General features: G+C 37.6%; 1 long non-coding RNA gene across 1 annotated transcript; it reads right to left on the reverse strand.

Moving 5' to 3' along the window:
• Positions 1 to 1,064: 1,064 nt before the first annotated feature.
• Positions 1,065 to 7,221, reverse strand: LOC119725891. The gene is made up of 3 exons (XR_005270752.1): positions 6,829 to 7,221; positions 6,333 to 6,407; positions 1,065 to 1,592 (listed from the first exon to the last, which is right to left on the reverse strand). It is a non-coding gene; the product is annotated as an uncharacterized LOC119725891 (long non-coding RNA).
• Positions 7,222 to 10,132: the final 2,911 nt, after the last annotated feature.

Genomic DNA, 10,132 nt, shown 5'->3' on the forward strand with positions numbered 1-10,132 from the left:
CTGCTGATGTGTGTGTTACGTGTTGTAAAGATGAGATTAAGGCAATATAAATCTTTGTAGGTATACACGAGGTATATACGAGGCTTCTTACACTTGCGAAATACCAATTTCTGTTGAATTGCTTGGCGTTGCGTACACGGGCCCGGCTCACTTGGCCCACTGTATATTGAAGCACTATTGCAGGACTACTTCGATAGCGTTCAAATGGACTTTCATACCAGTGTCAACAACACTTAGCAGACAAACGTAGCTTTTATTCAACTCATTAGTAGGGATCCGAGACCTGCTAGATGCTAACCTACTTGTGGTTAATAATTCACAACTTTGACCTGTAAGATAACCTCAGCTGCTAATGCATACAATGGTAGTATGGGCTACGAATGCACGCATAGGGGCAACACGAATTGTATGGATGAAGAGCTGTTTTTTAAACTAGTACAAGTACTTACTGTACTTTGTTCCTGGTCTGTCTGTCTGTCATTAGTTGTCGGTCTGTTGATTGGTTTTCGTTTAGTTGCTCATTTTTGATTGTTTCTGTCTTCCCATAATGGTCTTGTTATACATTGTACTTGTCACCTTCTTAAATTTGTATTGTCTTTTTATCATTTATTATATTAATCTAGGTCCTTCATATGCCATTTTTCCCCTAAGCATGTATCTTTTACTTGATTAGTTTGTTCTTACGTTTTAATGCTAATGTGCTTGTACTTTTACTATTTTATTATTAATAATTTTAGTGTAACAATATGTAATTTTGAAACTTTGTTTTGTTTTTGTAATTTTATTTTATTAATTTTTTTTGGTTAATGATTTTTAAGCGCCTTGAACGTCAATTTGAAGGATTTGTATACGTGCAAGTTGTGGTTCACATCAATCAGTAAATCTTGACGTTCAAATATGAACAAACACACTTAAGAATGTGTTCCTATAATGACATCACAGCAATTAGAGCGTCCTCAGTTGTTAAGAGAACCAGAAAACCACGGTTAAACATGTTCAATGTTTAAAGGGGCACTACGTCCTGAAATCCCCTAAAATTTTATGTTTTGGATTTTTACTTATCCTATTGTCGCGAGGTGGCAACCCCAACGATGATAAGGGTGGTCAGGTTCACCCTCATGAAGATAGAGTAAGGTGGAAAGCAAGTAGAATTGAACTGGAACACTCAGATGGTTGTTTACACTGATTCACTTGATTAAGTTTTAATTTAATTCACTTTCTCCATTTATACAAAATAATCCAAATGAAGATCCGAACAAAGATTCCAATAAGACGACAATGAAGACCATAAAAGAAGACCCTGTTGACCATGAATAAAATGAATTGATCTTAAACTTTTGTAAGTCTTGTTCCAAAGTCATTGGATTACATTAATATTATAAACAACAGTTATTTTAATTACACAGCATAAACTATAAATAATATAGTTGTTTTGTAGACAGTGTCATGATCACTCCAAAATAATACTAAATAGGATGACTACTTAATCAAGCATACAAAGAGAATTACAGTCTTACCCTGATATAAAATAGAGAAGGCCTGTAATGCACTTGAGATGTCAACCTTCAAAGCTTGTGACAGCAATGTCTCAGCTATAAATTAAAATACATAAAAATACAAATAGCATACACGGGGAACATATTTAAGGAAATAGCTTCTATCATAAAAGGTCCCCTGCACCAATAAACAATGCGACATACACGAACAACATTTCGAAATAAAGCGAGTAGGTCTAATTCCACAGTGTGGTCGAGATTCAACGTTGTGCTGTGCATACGCACACTACGTACTGAATGTACACAATGCTGAACTCAATGTCGCCATTATATAATGCATTGTACAGTGAATGTGTACGAAAACGGTCATTCAACTCTAGAAAAGTTTTGACACTTTCACACAAAACTAACATCCTAAAAACTATAAAAATAAATCAGTTTGACAATAATCATATCAACCAACCTCTTCTATGTCCCTTACCTGATCTACTCAATACTTAATTAGAATCCAACTTACCCCAAAAATGAGGGAAAAGTGGGCGACTTTTAGACAAAGGTTGGCTCGGTCTGAGCTTCTTTCACGGCCCGCTCGCAAGAGGACAAACCATGTGAGCGGTAGCGCTCTTACCGTAATGCAATGACTACAACCCCTCGTCGCGCATAAAATTGACTCAGAAGGAGTGTTAACTTTGATTACTGACAATGATGATGACATACTGTTACCAAATAATCATTCTCAAGATAGAGTTAACAAATGACCTAAATGTCGACGAACATATGTCCAAACTTGTTAACTAGGGCAATTAGGCTGGCGGGGTAAGTACACTAAAAGGAACAGCCAGAAAATAACATTGCATTATTCATGCTCCTTATGAATTATTCATTATTTTAAACCCAAAAACCCATATCGTTACATGTTCCCTGCTTCAAACTACGCGACCTCGAGTAGTCTTTTAAACATTTCAAATTTTCACATTGATAGCAATCATACTATACATCTTTTTAAATGTGCTAGATTAGCATTACCAATCATGAAAACAAACATGTAAGAATTTCAAGGATTTTTTTCCTACATTTCTACATGTAAATACCCATAAGCAAAGATATCAACAATGCAAATACAATGTATACGGTATAGATCACTTAGAAAAATGTAACATCAACAATCGAAACAAATGCAAGTCGTCATTCAACTAACTATACAATTACGCTGCTGGTAAGTTTAATATAAGAATCATGTTTGAGTAGTTTCACTTCTCCAACAAGAAGATTGCAATGTTTTTCTATCCCGTCACTTAGTTTGACTCGCTGCAGAATAACGGGCAAATCAGCAACATGGCTAAAAGAAACATACTTTACAAATAGTTCGTTGTACAAAAGGTTCCAGCATAACTTTAAGTATAAACTGTGGGATCTCTCACTCCAATTTGTTACTGGAAAAAGAGCAAACAGTTTAAGTCCCTAAAATAAGTAAACCCCGAAGGTAATGAAAATACAAAATATATCGCTTTAACTTATATGCGAACTATATGGCATCATATATTGAACTATAATGCAAACTCAAAACTAGCTATTACAATGTAAACCCGGAGATGGCACAATGGCGATCCTGCGGAAGCAGGCAAATCTCACTATCTAAAACACGATCTGAGACTTATCAGACATCTGAACATTTTTCAAAACACACCTAAGTAATTGCGGTAGGCCAGCGACCAGTTCGTTTTTTACAAAGTTCTGACCGCTGCGCGCCAAGCTCATCTACAGGCAGCAGAGCTACGCCATGCATGAGATTGGAAGGCTTCGCTTGCACACTCGTGTCTGTGTCTACCTTACGCGACCAATTTGGAATCGACTGACAACTGGAAAGAACAACTTCAGAGGTTGTTTCACCCGGCCCATCTATATCTGAAGAGGAACTGTAACCCAGATCAATGTCTGTCTCATTTTCATGATTGACAATTGGGCTTACCAAAGAATCTTGGCATTCAAGAGGTTTGGAATCGTCATTTACCTCTTGTGACATCACAGGAGGGTCAACGGCGTTCCCTGCTTTTTCCTGCGCTTTAATGTTCAATGCAGGCATTGCGAATTCAGGGAAATCAGAACCCGTTTCACAAGAACTGCTCACTAGGCCTTGGTTATAGTTAGCATCTACAAGTTCATGACATTGATGCTGGATACAAGTTTGAGCAACATGGCCTTGCTTTAAACAGTGTGAACAACTGGGAGATCGCAACGACTGCTGCGAATGGTCAACACTTGGTGGCTTGGGGATATCTCTGATATGCTCACTGGTTTGCCCCTGCTCAGGTATTGTGTCACCTGGGCAATTTGTACTCTGCTCCGCTACAGCGGTAACTGGATGATCAAAATAAGGGTCAACAGAAATCGAGCAATTTGCTGCTTTGTTCAAATCTACAAACAACCCAAGAGCCACGTCTCGAAATTGATAGAATGTGAGGTCAGGATATTTCATTCCTAATCTGCGCAACTCTAATCGCACACATGAATCCAATGCTCCCCCAATAAACTGTTCCCTCAGACTTCTTTCTCGAAGGCAAGCAAGAGCTTTTCCTTCTTCAGGATTCGAGGCTACTTTTTCTATCCGATCATACAGCAACATCAAAGCACGACCAAAATCAGCTAATGATTCATCTTGTTTCTGCTTCCGAGCATAAAACATGCTCCGGAGAGAATGAACGGTTTCATGGGAACCAAATCGTGCTTTCAATATTCCAACAATCTTTGAGAAGTCTTTACGATATTCAGGAGGACTACAAAAGACTTCCTCTCTGGCAACGCCACCTAAATGATCAATAGCTACATTGACTTTGGCCGTATTCTCAAGATGACATTCCCTACAGTATGTTTCAACATCATCCAACCAATCCGTAAGGGTGAGATCCCCTTCATTGTTAGATCGGCCACAAAATATGGAAATATCCACTGTTGGAATGTTTTCACAAATTAATGTTTGGAGAACACTAGTCAGAGCCTTCTGTGACTGTACTATGATATCCATAAGGGCTTCTGTAGATGTCATTATGACTGACAGCCTAACCAATGGCTACAATAACACAAACAAAAATATGTGAAGGAATGTCAACTTTGATTAAATCATATTATGGCTAATCCTCACGTTGATTTTTACAACACCAATGTCCATGTGTAATCTGTACACAAGATTACATAGTTACCTACTAAGGAACATAAATTCTGCAATAGTTCAGCTGCAGTAAATTTCCCACATCAAACAGGAGGGAATCAAAACAATGACATGGTGGTTTTATATTTAAACAACAAGTGACCAAACAAACCGGGTCTAGGACCACAGAAAATTCGCCCAAACTTACATAGACTCTCCACTAGTTGGAGACAAAGAGGGTCGATACACACGGTCACAAATCAATAGGGACTGGAGCAATGGACCTGTCAATCATTAAAAATATTGCTTCACAAAAAAAACAAAGAGGGACTCGAAAATTCACAGCCCTCTAAATACTAAGTGAAAGCACTAATGAGGATCATACATACAAAGATACCAATCAAGTTTGCACACAATGCTGTTTTAGAGAGGGAATTTAAACATACACATGTTCCCATAGAAATAACAGCTTACAAAGTGATGAATCCTCAATAATGAGACCGACAAATCCTGCCCTCTGCCATTACAAGACTCTCTCATGTACAACTCAATACATTGTAATACAATGTAGAAAACACTCAAAGTAGTCTGCAATTAACAGTACCTGTGGTCAATTAACACTGTATGTATATTACATATGTGCAGACACTAAAATATCAAATCTGAATGATCACAAATGACTCAAGTACAAATGTACTTGCAAATATGCGTCAGTGGTAGTCTCAACTTAAACCTCAAGGACCACGATTGTCAAGCTTGTTATAATAAACAAGAAATTTCAAACACTTCCTGACACAATAACTAGTGCATATGTGGTCAATTGTTTACAAATAAATATGTGGTCAGTGTAATTTGGAAAATGCTACCACAATTAATAAGCCATACACAATAAATTCACATGTTGGAAGAGAGATGTAGTCTTGACTTGAATGATGCCAAGATCAGGGATCAGTCCACCAGCACATGGATATGGCCGACGCTTAGACTTGAATCATAATAACGGAGGGAATATGCTCCATGAAAAATGGTCGGCCACATTGGGGAACAGGCGGACAATAAATTGACCTACATGGCCAACATTTTTTTTTATACATATCCCAAAAAGGGAAAGAACAACAAATATATCAGGGGTCTGAGAACAAAAAGAAAAAAAAACTAAACAATTCTGTAAATCAGAGATGACGAAGATTAATCTTGCTTGCTTGAAGTCGCACCTTGATCCTGTCTACGACGCCAAAATTTGTCGCGAGGTGGCAACCCCAACGATGATAAGGGTGGTCAGGTTCACCCTCATGAAGATAGAGTAAGGTGGAAAGCAAGTAGAATTGAACTGGAACACTCAGATGGTTGTTTACACTGATTCACTTGATTAAGTTTTAATTTAATTCACTTTCTCCATTTATACAAAATAATCCAAATGAAGATCCGAACAAAGATTCCAATAAGACGACAATGAAGACCATAAAAGAAGACCCTGTTGACCATGAATAAAATGAATTGATCTTAAACTTTTGTAAGTCTTGTTCCAAAGTCATTGGATTACATTAATATTATAAACAACAGTTATTTTAATTACACAGCATAAACTATAAATAATATAGTTGTTTTGTAGACAGTGTCATGATCACTCCAAAATAATACTAAATAGGATGACTACTTAATCAAGCATACAAAGAGAATTACAGTCTTACCCTGATATAAAATAGAGAAGGCCTGTAATGCACTTGAGATGTCAACCTTCAAAGCTTGTGACAGCAATGTCTCAGCTATAAATTAAAATACATAAAAATACAAATAGCATACACGGGGAACATATTTAAGGAAATAGCTTCTATCATAAAAGGTCCCCTGCACCAATAAACAATGCGACATACACGAACAACATTTCGAAATAAAGCGAGTAGGTCTAATTCCACAGTGTGGTCGAGATTCAACGTTGTGCTGTGCATACGCACACTACGTACTGAATGTACACAATGCTGAACTCAATGTCGCCATTATATAATGCATTGTACAGTGAATGTGTACGAAAACGGTCATTCAACTCTAGAAAAGTTTTGACACTTTCACACAAAACTAACATCCTAAAAACTATAAAAATAAATCAGTTTGACAATAATCATATCAACCAACCTCTTCTATGTCCCTTACCTGATCTACTCAATACTTAATTAGAATCCAACTTACCCCAAAAATGAGGGAAAAGTGGGCGACTTTTAGACAAAGGTTGGCTCGGTCTGAGCTTCTTTCACGGCCCGCTCGCAAGAGGACAAACCATGTGAGCGGTAGCGCTCTTACCGTAATGCAATGACTACAACCCCTCGTCGCGCATAAAATTGACTCAGAAGGAGTGTTAACTTTGATTACTGACAATGATGATGACATACTGTTACCAAATAATCATTCTCAAGATAGAGTTAACAAATGACCTAAATGTCGACGAACATATGTCCAAACTTGTTAACTAGGGCAATTAGGCTGGCGGGGTAAGTACACTAAAAGGAACAGCCAGAAAATAACATTGCATTATTCATGCTCCTTATGAATTATTCATTATTTTAAACCCAAAAACCCATATCGTTACACTATTTTAAACACCTGGTTGAAAAGAAACCAACCTCATGCCTTACCGTACCGGAGAAAAGACGAACAAAATCTGTTGTTTACATCGGACAAGTCGGAGTATGATACGTGTTTCCTGTCGTTTTCAAACCATTCTTTTTCTATGATTCCCTTGCGTGTTTCTTTTCTTTTCTTTTGCCGCGGATACAACTAACCCAAAAATGTCTCTAAACCTGTTTTCCAGAAAGGGGGAAAAACTATGTGGACTTGCCATCTCTCCATTGTTGGTGTTCGCATCTGCCCAGATTCTACGCCACTCAGTCTAATTAGGATCAATGTCATCAAGACCCTCTAAAGCCGGCCTCAGGTCGACCCACGATTCGTTTGCGCCACGACGGAACCGTCGGCATCAAATACAAAAGTTATGCTAAAGTCACAAAATTGAAAAATCGTGTGATAGTCGCGGAACACGTCGCAGCAGTTGAAAGTTTTCTACTCTTGCCACTATTGATTTTTGTTGAGCGCCGCCTTATGCCGTTCATTTTAATATCGTCGCAGTTACACTCAGGTCGCACTGAATCGGCGACTGAGTTGTTCGCGACGGTCGTAGCTCAGACGCAGCTTGATAGCAATAATGTCCACCTGTGTTTATAACAAGGCCTTTCCTTCATATTCGTTCAGTGAGAGTACTTCTACCTTGTTACTACCAAGATGCCGAGAAAGACCGTTCAGCGGTTGGATGCATACATTAAGGCAACAGCCGTCGTGTACGACCACTCCAACACCAAACTCATCAGCAGGAAGACTAAAGTCAAACCAAGCAGGAAACAAGCTTTCCTGTCTGGACTGCATTTCGGGAAAACGTCTTCTGATGATTCCTATGCAAAGAGGAGACCATTGAAACGATGGATTCGAAGAGAATCGAGGGGCACTCGGCAAAGTCAAAGGTAAACAGCAATGACATTTACAGAGTCATACATTGAGACAAATAGAAGCTATATGAGAATTGTAACTTTATTTTGAAGGATTTATTTGATGTTTGATTCTTTACAAATAGTTGTTTAAAAGTTTTAAAAAAATTGTACAATTAAATGCAACGCCTTTATTAGAATAATGTCAGTGACAATTGTAGTTTCAAAATAAATTCTTCGTTGATCTCATTCTATTGTTTAATAATTTATTTCTAAAACTACACAGTGTTTCCCCCTATTTTCACAGTAATACTGAAGACGTAAAACAGAAACTGCATCTCTTTGTCCGGACTTCCCACTCAAAAAAAACCAAGACACTTTACTTTGAACTTCATCCCGAGACATCAGTCACATCTCTCAAAGAAACAATCCAGAAGAGAATTGGTGTTGAGGCACGATATCAGCGTCTGTACATCAGGAGAAACTTTCAGGTATAATTTGAAATATCCCATCTTAGATATTGGTGTGATGTGATTTTCCAAATGGTAATATAAAACGTAAAATCGCAAATTTTAATGTTTTAATCAATGTTATTTGTATTGATGATACACACACGTTAAATACACAAACACATTACAATTAATCTCTCCATACTAAATTAAACGAACATAATTTCAATTCACAAATAACGAAAATCCACTGTGTTTCCCCTGATCGTTTAACTTATTTTCAAACAATATTCACTTTGGTAGCTCTTTGACCTACTCACACTTGAGGAGAATGGTGTCGGCAACGATGAAATCATCTCTCTCCATCTTTCAGTAGATGGTCCAAAGGATGACAATGTATCAAAAGGTAAACTACAAAATGTGGGAATATAATTTTCAATTAAATAAACTGTATCTTTATTTGATATATTAATAAAGAAGAAAGGTGCATTTTTTGTTTGTTTTAGCTTTAGGTAATAATATAATTTCTTTACTTTGGTAACTTATACGGTGGTGGACGCATTTGAGAATGTTTCACTAAAGGTTATCTTTATTTTGATAGACAAAGCCAACATTGATGATGAGTACCTCAAGGACTTGTCTTCGAAAAGTGAATCATCATGGAAGGAACTAGCTGAACATCTAGGATATGAAGAAGCGGAAATTGCAGACATCCAATCCAGCAACGAAGGCAGCAATGAAGCTGGCCGTCACATGCTACTCACTTGGTGGGAAAAGACGACGGATCGCAACGAAGCAGCTCAGCATCTGAGACGAGCATTGGAGGCCATCGGGATGACTGATTTGGCCCAAAATGTACCAGGTACGCTAGAAGTGAGGACTAATTTTTCAAATCAGACCACACGCATTTGACAGCAAATATGCCATTAAAAACCTGCTAATTAGCCTCTGAAGAAGAACTTGCTAAGTTCGCAACGTCAGGCCACATTCATTTTAAGAATTAAAAAAAAAATTAACAAATTATTTCAAACCATTTATAAACAATGTGATGCACTCTGTTTTCCTGCTTGTATTAGTAACGAATAAATTAAGAGACGAAGCAGCTGGACCTGAGCCAGGAAGGCGTCAAGATGCAGGAGTTGACGAAGAGAAAAAAGAAAGCAGGGCGGCATCAACCAAGGAAAAGACACAGAAAAAGTAAGACATTTGTGATCTAGTCAAACCTCGGCGTATCATGATCAAATGATTATATTTGTACTGCACATTGCGTTTGAAGAATTACCAAGGCATCACATTTTGTTTTGTAGATAACTAAACTCTTCTTAAAAAAAAAAAAAAAAAAGATTTCCTCACGTAAACAATGGTGTACAAAAATGGTTACAATAATGGTCCATTGTCTTTACCTTCATTACTATACTTTAATTGCCACTTCAACATATCAATAGTGCTTTAACATGCAAAACATTTTCTGACAGTTTCAGTTATGTGCAAGTCTTCATCCGATGTCGCTTGACACATAAGCCCAGAACGCTTTGTTTCCAATTGGATCCAGAGACACCCGTTTTGTGC

This window comes from Patiria miniata, unplaced genomic scaffold (genome assembly GCF_015706575.1).
Source record: "Patiria miniata isolate m_02_andy unplaced genomic scaffold, ASM1570657v1 HiC_scaffold_19, whole genome shotgun sequence".
Lineage (NCBI taxonomy): Eukaryota > Metazoa > Echinodermata > Asteroidea > Valvatida > Asterinidae > Patiria > Patiria miniata.